Source organism: Coregonus lavaretus, assembly GCF_964263955.1.
Source record: "Coregonus lavaretus genome assembly, contig: HAP1_SCAFFOLD_3920, whole genome shotgun sequence".
In the NCBI taxonomy this organism is placed as follows: Eukaryota; Metazoa; Chordata; class Actinopteri; order Salmoniformes; family Salmonidae; genus Coregonus; species Coregonus lavaretus.
Genome location: NW_028165169.1, coordinates 23,069 through 45,000, shown reverse-complemented (window position 1 = coordinate 45,000; position 21,932 = coordinate 23,069). Strand labels below are relative to the sequence as shown.

At 45.9% G+C, this 21,932-nt stretch overlaps 1 pseudogene across 1 annotated transcript in view; it reads right to left on the bottom strand.

Moving 5' to 3' along the window:
• LOC311116201 (telomerase-binding protein EST1A-like) overlaps positions 1 to 4,814 on the bottom strand; it is a 16,077-nt pseudogene extending 11,263 nt beyond the window's left edge. Inside the window, exons 1-2 of the transcript XR_014615448.1 lie at positions 4,721 to 4,814; positions 127 to 993 (exon numbers count right to left, since the gene is read on the bottom strand). The product of XR_014615448.1 is annotated as a telomerase-binding protein EST1A-like (transcript). The remainder of the gene's footprint in view (positions 1 to 126; positions 994 to 4,720) is intronic.
• Between the last annotated feature and the right edge of the window lie 17,118 nt (positions 4,815 to 21,932).

Sequence of the window (21,932 nt, the reverse complement as noted above, 5' to 3'; positions counted from 1 at the left end):
TGCCACCTTTCCCTGTCTCCTCCACCCCTCTGCCACCTTTCCCTGTCTCCTCCACCCCTCTGCCACCTTTCCCTGTCTCCTCCACCCCTCTGCCACCTTTCCCTGTCTCCTCCCCCCCTCTGCCACCTTTCCCTGTCTCCTCCCTCCCTTTCACCTCTTGCTCTCCTCCAGTCTCTCTCCATACGGCAGGTTCTCTCCTGGCTTGGGTTTCCTCTCTGACAGGACCAGGGGGACCATGGGTAGGGGCAGGTTTATCGGTCTCTCTTCCCGCTTCTGCCTCCTTCCCCTGGGTGGTGGTGCTCCTCCGACCCCCCGGCTGGTAAATCTCCCGGTCCGGTTTACGGGTCTTCCTGGTGGCCTTGGGAGAGCCAGGGGAACCCCCTGCTGGCTCAGAGAGGTCTGGGTCTCTCCCCCTCTGGTGCTTCTCTCTCCCTCCATCCCTCTGGTGCTTCTCTCTCCCTCCATCCCTATGTCTGGAGTTCTGTGGTCGGCTACCTGAGCCTGACGGTCCCTTTGCACAGCTACTGTTGTTGTTGTTGTCTGCTATGGTGGTGTGGTGGTCACCTCTTTGAGTCCTCTGTTGTGCAGGTGCTTGAGAGCATCCACCCCGGTTTGAAGTAAAACCTCCTCCTCCTCCACCATCACCACCACCACCTCCTCCTCCTCCTCCACCATCACCTCCTCCTCCTTTCCCCATCCCTCTATCTATACATCCAAGTTCAGTTGAAACCGTCTCAGAGGCGGCCATCTTCTGTCCTTCTTCCTCCACCTTCTGTGGCGGTGACATCACCAGCTCCTCCTCGGGGTCAGAGGCCATGGCTAACCGGTCTCCAGGGTGACCAGGGGAAGTGACTAAGCCGCCGTCCTCGCTGTCATGGCGACGGTTGCCGTGGCCAGCCCCGGGCGTGTAGCGCTGCAGGTCAGGGCGTTTTGAGGGGTCGTTGCCATGGTGACGCTGCTGGCGTTGGCCACGTCCCTCCTCTCCTCGCTCCTCTGTGACAGGGAGAGGGGTACGAGAGGGGAGAGAAAGAGTTGGGAGAGGGAGAAAGAGGAGGAAGGGAGATATTAGTAGTGATGACTGACTTTTCAACAGAGACACAATCAGTTCTGAAGGTCAGAGCCCCTTCTCTCTCGTTTCCACTCCTTCTCGCTCAGTCGTGTACGTTTAGTTTGTTCTCAGTCTCCTCTGAGTAACACACAGCAGGAGAAAGTTTAACAACTTAGATGGAAAGCTACTGAGGATGGTAGCTGACTCTATAGCCACTCCTATCTGTCATATCTTTAATCTGAGCCTAGAGGAAAGTCTTTGTCCTCAGGCCTGGAGGGAAGCCAAATTAATTCCGCTACCCAAGAATGGTAAAGCGGCCTTTACTGGTCCTAACAGCAGACCTATAAGCTTGCTGCCAGCTCTGTTGGAAAAAATTGTGTTTGACCAAATACAATGCTATTTCTCTGTAAACAAATCAACAACAGACTTTCAACATGCTTATAGGGAAGGGCACTCAACATGTACTGCACTGACACAAAGGACTGATGATTGTTTGAAAGAAATTGATAATAAGAAGATTGTGGGAGCTGTACTGTTAGATTTCAGTGCAGCCATTGATATTATTGACCATAACCTGTTGGTGAAAAAATGTATGTGTTATGGCTTTCAACCTCTGCCATATCATAGATTCAGAGCCATCTATCGAATAGAACTCTGTTTTCTTTAATGGAAGCTTCTCTAATGTCAAACATGTAAAGTGTGGTGTACCACAGGGCAGCTCTCCAGGCCCTTTACTCTTTTCTATTTTTACCAATGACTTGCCACTGGCATTAAACAAAGCATGTGTGTCCATGTATGCTGATGATTCAACCATATACACATCAGCAACCACAGCTAATGAAGTCACCGAAACCCTTAACAAAGAGTTGCAGTCTGTTTTGGAATGAGTGGCCACTAATAAACTGGTCCTGAACATCTCTAAAACTAAGAGCATTGGATTTGGTACAAATCATTCCCTAAGTTCTAGACCTCAGCTGAATCTGGTAATGAATGGTGTGGCTGTTGAACAAGTTGAGGAGACTAAATTACTTGGCGTTACCTTAGATTGTAAACTATCATGGTCAAAACATATAGATTCAATGGTTGTAAAGATGGGGAGAAGTCTGTCCGTATAAAGAGATGCCCTGCTTTTTTGACACCACACTCCAAAAAGCAAGTTCTGCAGACTCTAGTTTTGTCTAATGTTGATTATTGTCCAGTCGTGTGGTCAAGTGCTGCAAGGAAAGACCTAGTTAAGCTGCAGCTTCCCCAGAACAGAGCGGCACGTCTTGCTCTTCATTGTAATCAGAGGGCTGATATAAATACTATGCATGCCAGTCTCTCTTGGCTAAGAGTTGAGGAGAGACTGACTGCATCACTCTTTCTTTTTATATTACTAACATGAATGTGTTGGAAATCCCAAATTGTTTGCATAGTCAACTTACACACAGCTCTGACACACACACTTACCCCAGCAGACATGCCACCAGGGTTTTTTTCACAGTCCCCAAATCCAGAACAAATTCAAGAAAGCGTACAGTATTACATAGAGCGATTATTGCATGGAACTCCGTTCCATCTCATATTGCTCAAATAAACAGCAAACCTGGTTTCAAAAAACAGATAAAGCAACACCTCACGGCACAACGTGTGCCTTTAAAAAATATATATATGTAGTTCTGTCCTTGAGCTGTTCTTGTCTATTAATGTTCTGTATTACGTCATGTTTCATGTTTTGTGTGGACCCCAGGAAGAGTAGCTGCTGCTTTCACAACAGCTAATGGGGATCCTAATAAAATATCAAAATACCAAAGGTGAGAGCAGGAGGTAAGAGAGAAAGAGATAGCAGGGAGAACAGTCACAATGCAGTGCACCTATACCCCGTGTTTCAACCAAAACAATGGACATGACATGACACAGCTGCCCCAGGGCCTGGATGTAACTTGTAGCTAGGGTATGATAGCTAATGCTGGGCATACACTACACACGATTTTTTGCCACGAATTCACCACGTTTTTTGCCGTCCCAGAAATTGTTTCATGATCGGGTTGAAATCCTATGAACTTGGGCTAGGGTCAGTACGTTGGACTGGCGTAGTTTGAGCGGGTCAAGGGCGCACCGATGATGGCTGTTCCGTTCTCCAGACCCCTGTCGGATGTCTGACATTTTGGTTGTGCATGTTGTAGTATGAGCAGTGCTATGACGCCATTGGTCAAGGACTGCTGCCAATAGCCAATGAGCACTCAGCATGCGAGACCAATACAAGGAAGATGAAGAGGAAAGCAACGACACGCAACAGGACCGAGGGGATGGGAGACAGATTGGTGGAGCTGTGGAGAGAACACCACTGCCTTTTCAATGGGAGAGTTCACTAAAGGACCATTCCATTGGTTCTTAAGTAAAATCTCCACCCACCTGGGGCACCGGGCCATGCAAAACGATCTTCACCAAAATTACATAGCCGTCCTACCATGACAGAAATCAAAAAGATAATTATGCAATTATGCTTATTTTATATATTAAGTCAATATTCTGTGTCTCTGTCTCTTTTGGTCTTTCTGCACATAATAATGTGCACACTAATAAAGTAGCTCACTGTTTGCGTCAGCATTTCTTTCCTACTACAACCAAGAAATGCAGGCCAGGATCAACTAGGGAATCATTGTGTAATGTGAGCGCCCACATTCTGGGGTTGAGGTTGGACGGAATGAAATATTTGGGGCAAGGAAATCTGGATATGTGAGCACATCCAAGTTGTTAAGATTTTAGACGTGGTGTAGTGTATACCAAGCGTAAGGAGGATAAGTGTGTTGGGTTCAGTGTGAAACGGGTTGACATCATCAGATCAGTCAGTCCAATAGGGAGTCTCCAATTTAGATCCTGGAAAGCTACTGGGTAGGTGAGCAGGCTTTAGTTCCAGCCCTACTCAAACACACCTGTTCAGCTAATTATGGCCCAGACTCTGAGACTGAACCTAGAAGTTCCCCAGGACCGGAGAGGAGTCATCAATGATAATTTAGGAAAGATGAGTTAGCTACTGTATCTCTCTCTGTGTGTGGCTAGCTAGTTAGTGTGGCGTAAGCTACAGGTGCGGTTGCCATAGTGATTTAGTTTGCTAGCATAGGTTAGCTAAAAAAATAAAATGACGCTAAACAAAACTTATTCCTAGCGTTGCCGTTACTCAACTTGTGTCAGTGAGCTAGCTAACAAACACGGTGCTAGTTCAACTATACATTTTTGCCGCCTTCGTTGACTTGTATCTAGCTAACGTTAGCTTACTGTGGCATGTAAAGAAAAGCCACATACTACTTTTGTCTTTGGAAAAACTAGAAGCTAGCTAGTCTGCTAATACTAACGTAGCTATCTTGCTAACTAGCAAGCAGACAATGACTGCATGGACAATAGCCCCAACCAAGCAGGAGTGCTGTGGAGACCGTGGGAACCTCAGTCTAGGTTGATGATATGTGCATTTCCAACTTAGACCCCGGTTGCGAGAGTGGGGGTGAGTGAGTGATATTGTTCAGGGGGCGTTAGAAAACAAAAGACCACATGATGCGTCCTAGCTGCCGTTACGTCAGCTAGCTAACGTTAGCTAGCAAGCTGACTACTTAGTTTCCGTTATACTTTGGATTTGCTCGTTTTTCGTGGGTTCTCTTTGATGGTATAACGATAACTTTCGGTGATCACTCTCACCTCTGTGACAATCGCCGTGGTGGTTGGCAAAACTCGACGCTTCAGCTCGAAGCTCCGCAGCTGAAATCCGTACTCGGTCTAGTTCGTCCGCCATCTTCGTCTCTGTCGAACAACCGCCCACAGAGCGACGCGTTTAGAAAAACACCTGTGTCATTTCTGGGTAGCCAAGCTTGAACAGTCACATAGCGTTTGGTTTACAAATGAAGTGAATTGTGTTGTGAGTTTGGCTAAACATTCATTCAAATGTTTAGTTAAGATGGGAAACATGTCATAGTAGCTAGGTAGGGCTACAAAGTCAACTAGAACACCACCAACTAGTACTAACCTACCAAACAAATCAGGCCATTGTCAAAAGTGATCTGACTGCAATCTTTTTAAACGATTTTTGAAAATATTGGAATGAAATAATCCCCCCGTTAAAAAAAACTATAAACGTTTACTTTAGTTCTACTTCTTGTGCGATAAATAGGCTAAATAGCCTACTGTAGTTAGGGGGCGGGGGCCACATACCTAGTCAGACTAAGCAACAACAGAGAGGCCCAACTCGGCGGAACATATGTCTCCGTCCAGCAGGTGGCGTTGTTTCGCCCACCAAGCAAGGAGTTTTTGTTAGGACAACACAATGAGTGTCGAATTTGGTCAACCAAAAATGGAATGGCTTTTTTGCTACGTAAGGTTTATTTGATCGAATACTACTTCTTCGATGAGGTTAAACGGCGGTTGGCATCCAATAATTGTTGCATTATGCCACCTACTACACTGGAGTGTAACCCCCTTATACTTTGCTTAAAAATATATAAAAAATACCCTACCACACTCACAATTTTAAATTAAAAAAATATATATATAATGACTACCATACTCCACTATTTAAATCTATTTATTCCTACTTCAGGCCAACAGGCTGAAATTATGGGACACCACCATTTATCACACCCTGTAACTCTTCTGATGTCAAGTCTCGCACACCCAAATACCTCTCTGCAGCTGCCACCACAACCTCTATTTTCTGCGACTTACGTTCCATCCCTGCAGTACAGTTGATAACCATTGCTATAAATGCCAAAAATACAATCTTACTGAAACATATATAACTTCTTGGTTTATCTCTCTGTACTGGTACAGATCTACTACTCACACCATTCCTCTCCTCTACTACTCCCCCCCCCCCCCCCCCCCCCCCCATCTTCTTCTACTTTCTTCACTGCCTCAGCATATGACAACTATTTGATCGAATATAAGTTTCGTAATGCTTAAGTTGTTACGAGTGTACTGATATAAGTAGTACAGGTGACATCCTGGCAACTTTGAGAAAAAACACTTTATATCTGGCGTTTTCTCGAAATGACTATGGATATTCATGGGATGAGGCTAGTAGCATAGCGTCTCTCTCCATTCAATACCGGCGGTTGACGTCAACCACCTTCATCGAATATTACAAAAATAGATAACAATAATGAGATGTATCCACCAAGCCAAAGAAAGGATATGCGGGAGCTAGACAGCCGCTTCGTGGACAACGACTCCCATTGTTAAGGCGGAGAGACGAGTATCTTGTCAGTATATCCATCATCTTGGGCAATAATCAGGCAGGTCTGTAGCAACTGATCATTTAATAACTGTCAATAAAGGCTACATTATGTTCGTTTTACAATATCATACATTATGTTAGTTTTACAATGTCGTACATTATGTTAGTTTTACAATATCATACATTATGTTAGTTTTACAATAGCCTACATTATGTACAATAAAGTAATTCTCCTAATAATGTAATAACTTTTGCATTTATAATCTTAGCCTTGTGTGCGGCTGCTCGGCCATGGAAACCCATTTCATGAAGATCCCGACCTAACAGTTATTGTGCTGACTTTGCTTCCAGAGGCAGTTTGGAACTCGGTAGTGAGTGTTGCATCCGAGGACAGACGATTCAGCACTCGGCGGCGGTCCCGTTCTGTGAGCTTGTGTGACCTACCACTTAGAGGCTGAGCTGTTGTTGCTCCTGGACGTTTCCACTTCACAATAACAGCACTTACAGTTGACCGGGGGCAGCTCTAGCAGGGCATGAATTTGTCGAACTGACTTGTTGGAAATGTGGCATCCTATGACGGTGCCACGTTGGAAGTCACTGAGCTCGCCAGTAAGGCTATTCTATTGCTAATGTTCGTCTATGGAGATTGCATGGCTGTGTGCTCGATTTTATACACCTGTCAGCAACGGGTGTGGCTGAAATAGCCGAATCCACAAATGTTGTATATATAGTGTATTTGCCAAAAGAGGCTTCAAAGCCACTGGTGGGCCATATAGAGCCCCACAGTGGAGGTGTCATAATACCCATAAAACCTAGCGGTCAAACAGGGAAATGGTTCCAATAATTTTTCCACCATTCATTTTTCCCATTGGGGATTTTAGAAACACTTAAAATAAGGTCTGTGTTTCATGTAGGCGTTACCCTGGCGTGACGTTTTGATAACCGTGTAAAGCTCTCTCTGGGCAAGTTGACTTTTATCAATATATTAGTCTCTATTTACTCTCAGATTGGAAAATGCTAATGCAGAAAATGCAGAGTCCAGAGTGCTAACCATTACACCATAGATAGAACCCGATGCTGATGGCTTTGGTGAAGTCAAGTGGGAAACTTGTCAGCTTCTTGCCAAAGTAGAATGGTTGTTAGATACTGAAAAGCGAGTAGTTTTTAATTATGTAAAATAAGCCCTATGTGCCTCTGTTTTAGTAAAATTGATGTCATATTTTCTCATTCTCCATAATAAGGCTCTTTTTACATCATGCATTTTTAAAATGTTTTTTTCTATCTCTCCCACATACTGTCACTCTGCAGTTTTATGTTGCTTCCACTGTATATCTTTATTTTTCATTGCTCTCTTCTCTTCTCATCTCTTTCTCTCTTTTCTCAGCACTGTCTTCCTTGTTTTCTCCTCCTTTATCTTCATCTCTTTAACTTCCCCCATTCTCTTGTTATCCCTCTGTTACTCACCCCTCTCTCTCTCTCTCTCTCTCTCTCTCTCTCTCTCTCTCTCTCTCTCTCTCTCTCTCTCTCTCTCTCTCTCTCTCTCTCTGTCTGTCTGTCTGTCTGTCTGTCTGTCTGTCTGTCTGTCTGTCTGTCTGTCTGTCTGTCTGTCTGTCTGTCTGTCTGTCTGTCTGTCTGTCTGTCTGTCTGTCCGTCCGTCCCTCCCTCCCTCCCTCCCTCCCTCCCTCCCTCCCTCCCTCCCTCCCTCCCTCCCTCCCTCCCTCCCTCCCTCCCTCCCTCCCTCCCTCCCTCCCTCCCTCCCTCCCTCCCTCCCCCTCTCTCTCTCTCTCTCTCTCTCTCTCTCTCTCTCTCAATTCAATTCAATTCAATTTAAGGGCTTTATTGGCATGGGAAACATGTGTTAACATTGCCAAAGCAAGTGAAGTAGATAGTAAACAAAAGTGAAATAAACAATAAATATTAACAGTAAACATTACACTCAGAAGTTTCAAAAGAATAAAGACATTTCAAATGTCATATTATGTATATATACAGTGTTGTAACAATGTGCAAATAGTTAAAGTACAAATGGGAAAATAAATAAACATAAATATGGGTTGTATTTACAATGGTGTTTGTTCTTCACTGGTTGCCCTTTTCTTGTGGCAACAGGTCACAAATCTTGCAGCTGTGATGGCACACTGTGGTTTTTCACCCAGTAGATAAGGGAGTTTATCAAAATTGGGTTTGTTTTCGAATTCTTTGTTGATCGCTGTAATCTGAGGGAAATATGTGTCTCTAATATGGTCATACATTTGGCAGGAGGTTAGGAAGTGCAGCTCAGTTTCTACGGCGGCCTTTCTCAATAGCAAGGCTATGCTCACTGAGTCTGTACATAGTCAAAGCTTTCCTTAAATTTGGGTCAGTCACAGTGGTCAGGTATTCTGCCACTGTGTACTCTCTGTTTAGGGCCAAATAGCATTCTAGTTTGCTCTGTTTTTTTGTTTGTTCTTTCCAATGTGTCAAGTAATTCTCTTTTTGTTTTCTCATGATTTGGTTGGGTCTAATTGTGTTGTTGTTGTTGTTGTTGTTGTTGTCCTGGGGCTGTGTGGGGTCTGTTTGTGTTTGTGAACAGAGCCCCAGGATAAGCTTACTTAGGGGACAAGTTCATCTCTCTCTCTCTCTCTCTCTCTCTCTCTCTCTCTCTCTCTCTCTCTCTCTCTCTCTCTCTCTCTCTCTCTCTCTCTCTCTCTTTTCTATCTCTCTGCCCAGGGGGATAATACAAAGATGTGTGAATGGAGAGAAGGAAAGGAGCCTGTGAATCATTCAATGAGTCATGCGGTGTGTTAAGGATGGCACAGGAAAAGACAGGGAGTAAATATGGGGATACAACAATGACAAAACAACACACGCACACACTGCTTTAATGGCTCTGTAAAGCCAGAGTGAGCGAGTGTGTGCGCAGAACACCATCTTTAATATGCAGTTACAGACATTGACCAGCAGGTGACAGTATCGATTGGATATGATTGAGTGAGTCTCAAAGCCCTGGCTGGCAATGCTCAAACCCACTGCAGCTTCCAGCATCCTCTTCTCCCATTGCAATCTCTGGACCAAAGACAATCACACAAACTACAGGAACTTAAATTTGAATATTTATTTGGGTCCAACCAAATTGATAGCTAGCAGTGTGTGTGTGTGTGTTGTTTGCAGAGGAGGCTGGTGGGAGGAGCTATAGGAGGACGGGCTCATTGTAATAATAATATAATATAATATGCCATTTAACAGACGCTTTTATCCAAAGCGACTTACAGTCATGCGTGCATACATTTTTTTGTGTATGGGTTGTCCCGGGGATTGAACCCACTACCTTGGCGTTACAAGCGCCGTGCTCTACCAGCTGAGCTACAGAGGACCACATTGTAATGGCTGGAATGGAGCAGAGTCAAACATGTGGTTTCTATATGTTTGATGTTTTTACATTTACGTCATTTAGCAGACACTCTTATCCAGAGCGACTTACAGTTAGTGAATACATATTATTATTATTTTTTTATATACTGGCCCCCCGTGGGAATCGAACCCACAACCCTGGCGTTGCAAACGCCATGCTCTATCAACTGAGCTACATCCCTGCCGGCCATTCCCTCCCCTACCCTGGACGACGCTGGGCCAATTGTGCGCCGCCCATGAGTCTCCCGATCGCGGCCGGCTGCGACAGAACCTGGATTCAAACCAGGATCTCTAGTGGCACAGTTAGCACTGCGATGCCTTAGACCACTGCGCCACCATTCCATTTATTCCATTCCAACCAATCACAAATGAGCCTGTTCTCCTATAGCTCCTCCCACCAGCCTCCTCTGGTTGTTTGCCCCCCTCTCCGTCTCTCTATCATTTTATCTCCCACTCTTTCTTTCTTAGAGTATGGGAAAGAGAAATCGAGAGAGGGAAAGGGAGGGAGGTATAGAGAGATTGTGAGAGAGGGAAAACGAGAGAAAGGGAGGAAAATAAACAGTGAAAAGAGTATGGGAAAGAGAAATCGAGAGAGGGAAAGAAGAGCGAAAGACAGGGACAGGAAGAAGAAAGAGAAAAGGTAAAAGAGAGACAGCACGTGGGGAGAGATGAGGCGTTGGAACCATAGCAGCAGTCTGCTCTATTTGACAGTTGAGTAAACATCCTCATTTCCCTAGCAACACCGATTCACTACGGAATTAAAGGGCCAGCGCCTTACAATCTTACACACACATGACACACACACACACACACACACACACATAAATGCCTTTGGAATGACCCGTGTGATACATCTACCAGAGTGCAGGTTGCTATTGGTGTTGGAGCTGATGAGGTAGAGGGGGGACTTGCCTATGACGGACTTGTAAATCAATTGGTAGCAGTGAATCTGGCGTTGTGTACGTAACGAGGGACAGTTGACCAGGGGGTAAAGGTCACAGTGATGAGTGTTGAAGGGGAGTGTTGAACTGGTAACAAAGTGGATGGCAGTGTGGTAAATGATGTCTACTTTATTGAGGGAGGTTTTGGGGTCAACCCTGTAAACGACATCCTCCTTAGTCCAGGATCGGCAGGACGCTCCTTTTTACAAGGGTGTGCTACTTGGCAGAGTGGGTGAAGGAAGCTTTGTTGTGGTACAAGAAACCAATTCTGGATTTAACTTTAGACTGAAGGTGGGTGATGTGGGTATGGAATGAGAGTGATCAGTCCAGCCATATACCAAGATATTTATAGGTGTCGACATACTCTAGCTCTGAGCCATTCAGGGCAAGAATATTAGGGGTGGCAGGCAGGTTGAGACAGGTTCCTGTTGAAGAGCATACATTCTGTTTGTTTAGTTATTGAGGAGTAGGTGAAGGTCAGAGAAGACATGTTGGATGTTGTTAAAGCTATGTTGTAGGGTGGTCAGCACAGTGTTCAGGGAGGGGCCATGCTGGATGTTGTTAAAGCTATGTTGTAGGGTGGTCAGCACAGTGTTCAGGGAGGGGCCATGCTGGATGTTGATAAAGCTATGTTGTAGGGTGGTCAGCACAGTGTTCAGGGAGGGGCCATGCTGGATGTTGTTAAAGCTATGTTGTAGGGTGGTCAGCACAGTGTTCAGGGAGGGGCCATGCTGGATGTTGATAAAGCTATGTTGTAGGGTGGTCAGCACAGTGTTCAGGGAGGGGCCATGCTGGATGTTGATAAAGCTATGTTGTAGGGTGGTCAGCACAGTGTTCAGGGAGGGGCCATGCTGGATGTTGTTAAAGCTATGTTGTAGGGTGGTCAGCACAGTGTTCAGGGAGGGACCATGCTGGATGTTGATAAAGCTATGTTGTAGGGTGGTCAGCACAGTGTTCAGGGAGGGACCATGCTGGATGTTGATAAAGCTATGTTGTAGGGTGGTCAGCAGAGGGTGGTCTACAAGCATTTCGCTACAACCGCAATAACATCTGCTAAATAAGTGTATGTGACCAATAACATTTGATTTAATTTGATTTATAACAGACCTGAGGAGGTGTAAGGACCAATCAGAGCCCAGGCAGGAGCAGAGGGCGGTCTATAACAAACGGGAGTTTGATGTTTAACGTCTAAGGCCTGTGTGTGAGCTCACATTATTTACTGTACCCTAGGCCTACATGTGGTTGGAGAGCATTAATTACTAATAGGTTACTGTAGACCGTGAACTCTGTAACCTAACGTATCAGATAGAGTTCAGTGTGTCAAATCGGAGGGCCTGTTGTCTGGACCTATGGCAGTCTCTATGGGGGTGCCACAGGGTTCAATTCTTGGGCCGACACTTTTCTCCGTGTATATCAATGATGTCGCTCTTGCTGCTGGTGACTCTCAAATCCACCTCTACGCAGACGACACCATTTTGTATACATCTGGCCCTTCATTGGACACTGTGTTAACAAACCTCCAAACGAGCTTCAATGCCATACAACAATCCTTCAGTAGCCTCCAACTGCTCTTAAACACTAGTAAAACTAAATGCATGCTTTTCAATCGAACGCTGCTGGCACCCGCCCACCCGACTAGAATCACCACTCTCGACGGGTCTGACCTAGAGTATGTGGACAACTACAAATACCTAGGTGTCTGGTTAGACTGTAAACTCAACTTCCAGACTCACATAAAGAATCTCCAATCCAAAGTTAAATCTAGAATCGGCTTCCTATTTCGCAATAAAGCCTCCTTCACTCATGCTGCCAAACATGCCCTCGTAAAACTGACTATCCTACCGATCCTTGACTTCGGCGATGTAATTTACAAAATAGCCTCCAACACTCTACTCAGCAAATTGGATGTAGTCTATCACAGTGCCATCCGTTTTGTCACCAAAGCCCCATATACTACCCACCACTGTGACCTGTACGCTCTTGTTGGCTGGTCCTCACTACATGTTCGTCGTCAAACCCACTGGCTCCAGGCCATCTATAAATCACTGCTAGGTAAATCCCCGCCTTATCTTAGCTCATTGGTCACCATAGCAGCACCCACCCGTAGTCTGCGCTCCAGCAGGTATATCTCACTGGTCATTCCCAAAGCCAACACCTCCTTTGGCCGCCATTCCTTCCAGTTCTCTGCTGCCAATGACTGGAACGAATTGCAAAAATCTCTGAAGCTGGAGACTCTTATCTCCCTCAATAACTTTAAGCATCAGTTGTCAGAGCACCTTACCGATCACTGCACCTGTACACAGCCCATCTGTAATTAGCCCACCCAACTACCTCATCCCTATATTGTTATTTATTTTGCTCTTTTGCACCCCAGTATCTCTATTTGCACATAATCTCTTGCACATCTAGCATTCCAGTGTTAATACTATTGTAATTATTCTGCACTATAGCCTATTTATTGCCTTACCTCCATAACTTGCTACATTTGCACACACTGTATATATATTTTCTGTTGTATTTCTGACTTTATGTTTTTTTTTACCCCATATGTAACTCTGTTGTTTTTATTGCACTACTTTGCTTTATCTTGGCCAGGTCGCAGTTGTAAATGAGAACCTGTTCTCAACTGGCTTACCTGGTTAAATAAAGGTGAAATAAAAAAAATAAAAAGTATCAACTGTACATCATGTAGACAGTGAACTCTGTAACCTAACGTATCAACTGTACATCATGTAGACAGTGAACTCTGTAAACTAACGTATGAACTGTACATCATGTAGACAGTGAACTCTGTAACCTAACGTATCAACTGGACATGTAGACAGTGAACTCTGTAACCTAACGTATCAACTGGACATGTAGACAGTGAACTCTGTAACCTAACGTATCAACTGGACATGTAGACAGTGAACTCTGTAACCTAACGTATCAACTGGACATGTAGACAGTGAACTCTGTAACCTAACGTATCAACTGGACATGTAGACAGTGAACTCTGTAACCTAACGTATCAACTGGACATGTAGACAGTGAACTCTGTAACCTAACGTATCAACTGGACATGTAGACAGTGAACTCTGTAACCTAACGTATCAACTGGACATGTAGACCGTGAACTCTGTAACCTAACGTATCAACTGGACATGTAGACCGTGAACTCTGTAACCTAACGTATCAACTGGACATCATGTAGACCGTGAACTCTGTAACCTAACGTATCAACTGGACATCATGTAGACCGTGAACTCTGTAACCTAACGTATCAACTGGACATCATGTAGACAGTGAACTCTGTAACCTAACACATCAACTGTACATGTAGACCGTGAACTCTGTAACCTAACGTATCAACTGGACATCATGTAGACCGTGAACTCTGTAACCTAACGTATCAACTGGACATCATGTAGACAGTGAACTCTGTAACCTAACACATCAACTGTACATGTAGACAGTGAACTCTGTAACCTAACGTATCAACTGGACATCATGTAGACCGTGAACTCTGTAACCTAACGTATCAACTGGACATCATGTAGACAGTGAACTCTGTAACCTAACGTATCAACTGGACATCATGTAGACAGTGAACTCTGTAACCTAACGTATCAACTGGACATCATGTAGACAGTGAACTCTGTAACCTAACGTATCAACTGGACATCATGTAGACAGTGAACTCTGTAACCTAACGTATCAACTGGACATCATGTAGACAGTGAACTCTGTAACCTAACGTATCAACTGGACATCATGTAGACAGTGAACTCTGTAACCTAACGTATCAACTGGACATCATGTAGACAGTGAACTCTGTAACCTAACGTATCAACTGGACATCATGTAGACAGTGAACTCTGTAACCTAACGTATCAACTGGACATGTAGACAGTGAACTCTGTAACCTAACGTATCAACTGGACATCATGTAGACAGTGAACTCTGTAACCTAACGTATCAACTGGACATGTAGACCGTGAACTCTGTAACCTAACGTATCAACTGGACATGTAGACCGTGAACTCTGTAACCTAACGTATCAACTGGACATGTAGACCGTGAACTCTGTAACCTAACGTATCAACTGGACATGTAGACCGTGAACTCTGTAACCTAACGTATCAACTGGACATGTAGACCGTGAACTCTGTAACCTAACGTATCAACTGGACATGTAGACCGTGAACTCTGTAACCTAACGTATCAACTGGACATGTAGACCGTGAACTCTGTAACCTAACGTATCAACTGGACATGTAGACCGTGAACTCTGTAACCTAACGTATCAACTGGACATGTAGACCGTGAACTCTGTAACCTAACGTATGAACTGTACATGTAGACCGTGAACTCTGTAACCTAACGTATGAACTGTACATGTAGACCGTGAACTCTGTAACCTAACGTATGAACTGTACATGTAGACCGTGAACTCTGTAACCTAACGTATGAACTGTACATGTAGACCGTGAACTCTGTAACCTAACGTATCAACTGTACATGCAGACACAGTAGAAGACACTTTAATTGAGGCAATGCTTTATTTATAAAGTCCAGTCCTGTGTCAGCTGGTATTTATTTCCAGAGAAATACTGCAGATGGCTACTCTCTGGGACTTACTTAGAAGAATTAGCTAGTTGTCTACCAAATGGTATTCAGTAGGTATTTGGCATCATTGTAAATGTCAGCATACAGCATATAAAGGGGGCTCTTCTTCTTAGTTTCAGCACCACTAGTCAAATACATTCTTCTTCTTCAACTTTTCCTTCTTCTTGGGAAGCACGGAGAGAGAGAGAGAGAGAGAGAGAGAGAGAGAGAGAGAGAGAGAGAGAGAGAGAGAGAGAGAGAGAGAGAGAGAGAGAGAGAGATTGATTAATGAAGCTTCTTATCTATTACACAAAATATCAATAGATTGCAGTTATTATTGTCTTAATATCACTTGACAAACGTTAACACACATTTTAGCATTAATATTGTGATTATACATGGATTTAGTTGTGGTACAATACAGTCTTGATTATGAATATGCTGTGATTCAGTGCTGTAGTGGAGAATGTGTCGTTTCTGCAGTGAAGTAGTGTCTGTGTGTGAGAGGGAGTGGGAGCCGGAAGTGAAGGGGTGTGTGTGTGTGTGTGTGTGTGTGTGTGTGTGTGTGTGTGTGTGTGTGTGTGTGTGTGTATGTTTGTGTGTGTGCAGGGTTCTGATGGACAGTGCAGTGCTTTGGTGCAGGTAGAGCATTGCAGAATGACAGGAGATTGGGAAGAGGCAGATCACGAGAGAGGGAGGGAGGGAGGGAGGGAGGGAGGGGGAGAGAGAGAGAGAGAGAGGGAGGGAGGGAGGGAGGGAGGGAGAGAGGAGAGACACTGAATACAGATGAGAGAATGCAGATGAGAAAGCGGAGGCGGAGGGAGTTTTTTTGCAGGTGAATTCTTAACACCAGGGGTGTTTCCACTACCCCCTCATCTCTCTCGCTCTCTCTCTCGTTCTCTCGATTTCTAGCTCTCTCGCTCTCTCTCTAGCTCTCTCTCTCGCTCTCTCGCTCTCCTTCTTTTCTCTCTCCTCCTCATCTCTCTCTCTCTCTCTCTCTCTACATTTCAATTAAATTCAAATTGCTTTATTGGCATGATGTAACAATTTACATATTGCCAAAGCGTATTAAGTGATTCATTTACACTATTAACATAATTTAAATAATAATAGTAATCAATATTGTCAACGGGACAATCCGTAACAACAATAATCAATGGTAAAAATGCCCATACAATGGACAATAACAATGGCATAGAGGAGATGTGTGTCACACCCTGGAACCTGCCGGTCATTTCTCTCCCAGTGCTTCGAGCTGCAGCCCTCGTCTGAGAGAGCGCTCGCCTGGACTACGGCGGTGTGGGAGCGACAAACCGCCGTGTGCCTTAATCTGGAGGCTTTCATGGCGGAGGTACGAAAGGTGTTCGATTCTCCGATGTCCGGGAGGCAGGCGGCTCGGAAGCTACTTCAACTACGTCAGGATTCCCGTAGTGTGGCTGACTACGCGGTAGACTTTGGCACGTTGGCCGCCGAGAGTGCCTGGAATCCGGAGTTCCTATTCGACACCTTCCTTCATGGAATATCGGAGGGGATTAAAGACGAGCTCGCAGCTCGGGAGCTACCCATGGACCTCGACTCCCTCATAGCCCTGACCATAAAGATTGATGGGCGGCTACGGGAACGCAGGAGGGAGAGAAGGTCTGTTCTCGACCACCCTCGTTTGTCCTCGGTTTCTCCCTCGCCCCCGAAGGATCCCGGAGATAGAAGCTGTTCAACAGTCTGATGGCCTGGAGATAGAAGCTGTTCAACAGTCTGATGGTCTGGAGATAGAAGCTGTTCAACAGTCTGATGGTCTGGAGATAGAAGCTGTTTAACAGTCTCTCGGTCCCAGCTTTGATGCACCTGTACTGCCTTAGTCTTCTAGATGGTAGCCGGGACCAAGATGGCTGAGGTCCTTGATGATCTTCTTGTCCTTCCTGTGACACAGAGTGCTGTAGATGTCCTGGAGGGCAGGCAGCGTCAAAAGTTTGGACACTCATTCAAGGGTTTTTCTTTATTTTTACTATTTTTTTACATTGTAGAATAATAGTGAAGACATCAAAACGATGAAATAACACATATGGAATCATGTAGTAACCCCCAAAAATAAATAAATAAGTGTTAAACAAATCAAAATATATTTTTGATTTTAGATTCTTCAAAGTAGCCACCCTTTGCCTTGATGACAGCTTTGCACACTCTTGGCATTCTCTCAACCAGCTTCACCTGGAACGCTTTTCCAACAGTCTTGAAGGAGTTCCCACATATGCTGAGCACTTGTTATGGTGTTGAGTAAAGCTTAACCATGTATTAGATCGTAGGTAGGTAGTTAGCTGTAGTTAGGTATTGTATTTATCATAGGTTAGTATTGTTGTTTTTGTAGGTTTCCGTAGGTAATTGTAGGTTAGTATCGAAGCACGAGGCTAGCTAGCTAGCGGGTAGCTACTGGTAACGATTAGCAACGCTAGAGAGCTGGTCCCAATGTTAATGTAGTGCTAGCCAACGTTTAATTTTTGCTTAACCATGTATTAGATCGTAGGTAGGTAGTTAGCCGTAGTTAGGTATTGTATTTATTATAGGTTAGTATTGTTGTTTTTGTAGGTTTCCGTAGGTAATTGTAGGTTAGTATCGAAGCACGAGGCTAGCTAGCTAGCGGGTAGCTACTGGTAACGATTAGCAACGCTAGAGAGCTGGTCCCAATGTTAATGTAGTGCTAGCCAACGTTTAATTTTTGCTTAACCATGTATTAGATCGTAGGTAGGTAGTTAGCCGTAGTTAGGTATTGTATTTATTATAGGTTAGTATTGTTGTTATTGTAGGTTTCCGTAGGTAATTGTAGGTTAGTATCGAAGCACGAGGCTAGCTAGCTAGCGGGTAGCTACTGGTAACGATTAGCAACGCTGGAGAGCTGGTTCCAATGTTAATGTAGTGCTAGCCAACGTTTAATTTTTTGCTGCGTTATGCGTTATGAAAGGAACTAGACACGGACTTGAATTATCTGTTTAGTGTGCTAACACACTCTTGGCAGTTTGTTGTAACCAAGTATTGATGCTAAATTGTGTGTTAATGGATGCTAGCTTGCAAGTTAGCTACGGCGTCATAGCTAGGCATCGTGGGTTGTTGTGTGTAGTTACTGTGTCTTGGCAGTGCCGGCTGTAGCACGAAGCGAGCTAGCTAGCCGTTCTTCAAACAAAGTCAACACAGTGGCCATTGCTAGCTACCCAACACGACCAGCTAACTGTACGGTAGTAGCTAAATACAATATACTTGTCCTAGCTAGCCAACGTCTAATCATTGCTGCGTCATGAAAGGAACTTGACACAGACACGAATGATCTGTTTAGTGTGTTATCACACTATTGGTGGTTTGTTGTGACCAAGTGTTGGTGCTAAACGGTGTGTTATTGTTATTGGATGCTAGCTTGCTAGTTAGCTATGGTGTCATAGTTGGCTAGCTGAATAAAGTGGGTTGAGTCTATTCCTTTAAACATTGAACCGCTGTGGTTCACAACAATTCTGATTTCTAAAGGCGGAAGTTGGTAGAGTTTTTGTTCGGGTGGTTCAGTGAAACAATTTTAGTTTCTGAGGTAGACGTTTTTGGTGAGGGAGGCCCTGCTCTCTCCGCTCCCAGATGCTTAGCTCATTTCATTCCGATCTCCTCTGCATTTTTGTAGCCATTTGCTACAGCCTGTCAACTATGTCTCTGCCTATCCCTGTTCTCTCCTCTCTGCACAGGCTACACAAACGCACCACACCGCGTGGCTGCTGCCTCTCTAACCTGGTGGTCCCTGCACGCACCACCCACGTGGAGTTCCAGGTCGCAGGCAGCCTCTGGAACTGCCGTTCTGCTGCCAACAAAGCTGACTTCATCCCAGCCTATGCCAACCTCCAGTCCCTCGACTTCCTGGCGCTGACGGAAACATGGATCACCACTGAAAACACTGCTACTCCTACTGCTCTCTCCTCGTCTGACCATGTGTTCTCGCATACCCCGAGAGCATCTGGTCAGAGGGGTGGTGGTACAGGAATCCTCATCTCTCCCAAGTGGACATTCTCAATTTTTCCCCTAACCCATCTGTCTATCTCCTCATTTGAATTCCATGCTGTCACAGTCACTAGCCCATTTAAGCTTAATATCCTTGTCATCTATCGCCCTCCAGGTTCCCTTGGAGAGTTCATCAATGAGCTTGACGCCTTGATAAGTTCCTTCCCTGAGGATGGCTCACCCCTCACAGTTTTGGGGGATTTCAACCTCCCTATGTCCACATTTGACTCATTTCTCTCTGCCTCCTTCTTTCCACTCCTCTCCTCTTTTGACCTCACCCTCTCACCGTCCCCCCCTACTCACAAGGCAGGCAATACGCTTGACCTCATCTTCACTAGATGCTGCTCCTCTACTAATCTCACTGCAACTCCCCTCCATGTCTCTGACCACTACTTTGTTTCCTTTTCTCTCTCGCTCTCCTCCCACACTACTCACTCTGCCCCTACACAGATGGTAATGCGCCGCCGCAACCTTCGCTCTCTCTCTCCCACTACTCTCTCCTCTTCCATCCTATCATCTCTTCCCTCTGCTCAATCCTTCTCCCTCCAATCTCCTGATTCTGCCTCCTCAACCCTCCTTTCCTCCCTTTCTGCATCCTTTGACTCTCTGTGTCCCCTATCCTCCCGGCCGGCTCGGTCCTCCCCTCCAGCTCCGTGGCTTGATGACTCATTGCGAGCTCACAGAACAGAGCTCCGGGCAGCGGAGCGGAAATGGAAGAAAACTAAACTCCCTGCCGACCTGGCATCTTTTCACTCCCTCCTCTCTACATTTTCTTCATCTGTTTCTGCTGCTAAGGCCACCTTCTACCACTCTAAATTCCAAGCATCTGCCTCTAACCCTAGGAAGCTCTTTGCCACATTTTCCTCCCTCCTGAATCCTCCCCCCCCCCCCCCCCCCCCCCTCCCCCCTCCTCTCTCTCTGTAGATGACTTCGTCAACCACTTTGAAAAGAAGGTTGACGACATCCGATCCTCGTTTGTTAAGTCTAATGACACTGCTGGTCCTGCTCACACTGCCCTACCCTATGCTTTGACTTCTTTCTCCCCTCTCTCTCCAGATAAAATCCTGCGACTTGTGACTGCAGGCCGCCCAACAACCTGCCCGCTTGACCCCATCCCCTCCTCCCTTCTCCAGACCATCTCCGGTGACCTTCTCCCCTACCTCACCTCGCTGATCAACTCATCCTTGACCGCTGGCCATGTCCCTTCCGTCTTCAAGAGAGCGAGAGTTGCTCCCCTTCTCAAAAAACCAACACTCGACCCCACTGATGTCAACAACTACAGACCAGTATCCCTTCTTTCTTTTCTTTCCAAAACTATTGAGCGTGCCGTCTTTAGCCAACTCTCTTGCTATCTCTCTCAGAATGACCTTCTTGATCCAAACCAATCAGGTTTCAGGACTGGTCATTCAACTGAGACTGCTCTTCTCTGTGTCACGGAGACTCTCCGCACTGCTAAAGCTAACTCTCTCTCCTCTGCTCTTGTCCTTCTAGACCTGTCTGCTGCCTTTGATACTGTGAACCATCAGATCCTCCTCTCCACCCTCTCCGAGCTGGGCATCTCCGGCGCGGCTCACTCCTGGATTGCGTCCTACCTGACCGGTCGCTCCTACCAAGTGGCGTGGCGAGAAGCTGTCTCCGCACCACGTGCTCTCACCACTGGTGTCCCCCAGGGCTCAGTTCTAGGCCCTCTCCTTTTCTCCCTATACACCAAGTCACTTGGCTCTGTCATATCCTCACATGGCCTTTCCTATCATTGCTACGCTGACGATACACAACTAATCTTCTCCTTTCCCCCTTCTGATAACCAGGTGGCGAATCGCATCTCTGCATGTCTGGCAGACATATCAGTATGGATGACGGATCACCACCTCAAGCTGAACCCTGGCAAGACGGAGCTGCTCTTCCTCCCGGGGAAGGACTGCCCGTTCCATGATCTCGCCATCACGGTTGACAACTCCGCTGTGTCCTCCTCCCAGAGTGCGAAGAGCCTAGGCGTGACCCTGGACAACACCCTGTCGTTCTCCGCCAACATCAAGGCGGTGACCCGCTCCTGCAGGTTCATGCTCTACAACATTCGGAGAGTACGACCCTGCCTTACACAGGAAGCGGCACAGGTCCTAATCCAGGCACTTGTCATCTCCCGTCTGGACTACTGCAACTTGTTGGCTGGCCTCCCTGCCTGTGCCATTAAACCCCTACAACTCATCCAGAATGCCGCAGCCCTTCTGGTGTTCAACCTTCCCAAGTTCTCTCACGTCACCCCCCTCCTCCGCACACTCCACTGGCTTCCAGTTGAAGCTCGCATCCGCTACAAGACCATGGTGCTTGCCTATGGAGCAGTGAGGGGAACGGCACCTCTGTACCTTCAGGCTCTGATCAGTCCCTACACCCAAACGAGGGCATTGCGTTCATCCACCTCTGGCCTGCTGGCTCTCCTTCCTCTGCGGAAGCATAGCTCCCGCTCAGCCCAGTCAAAACTGTTCGCTGCTCTGGCACCCCAATGGTGGAACAAGCTCCCTCACGACGCCAGGACAGCGGAGTCACTCACCACCTTCCGGAGACATTTGAAACCCCACCTCTTTAAGGAATACCTGGGATAGGATAAAGTGTTCCTTCTAACCCCCCCCCCCCCCCCCCCCAAATTGTAAAGTGGTTATCCCACTGGCTATAGGGTGAACGCACCAATTTGCGAGTCGCTCTGGCTAAGAGCGTCTGCTAAATGACGTTAATGTGCCCTTGA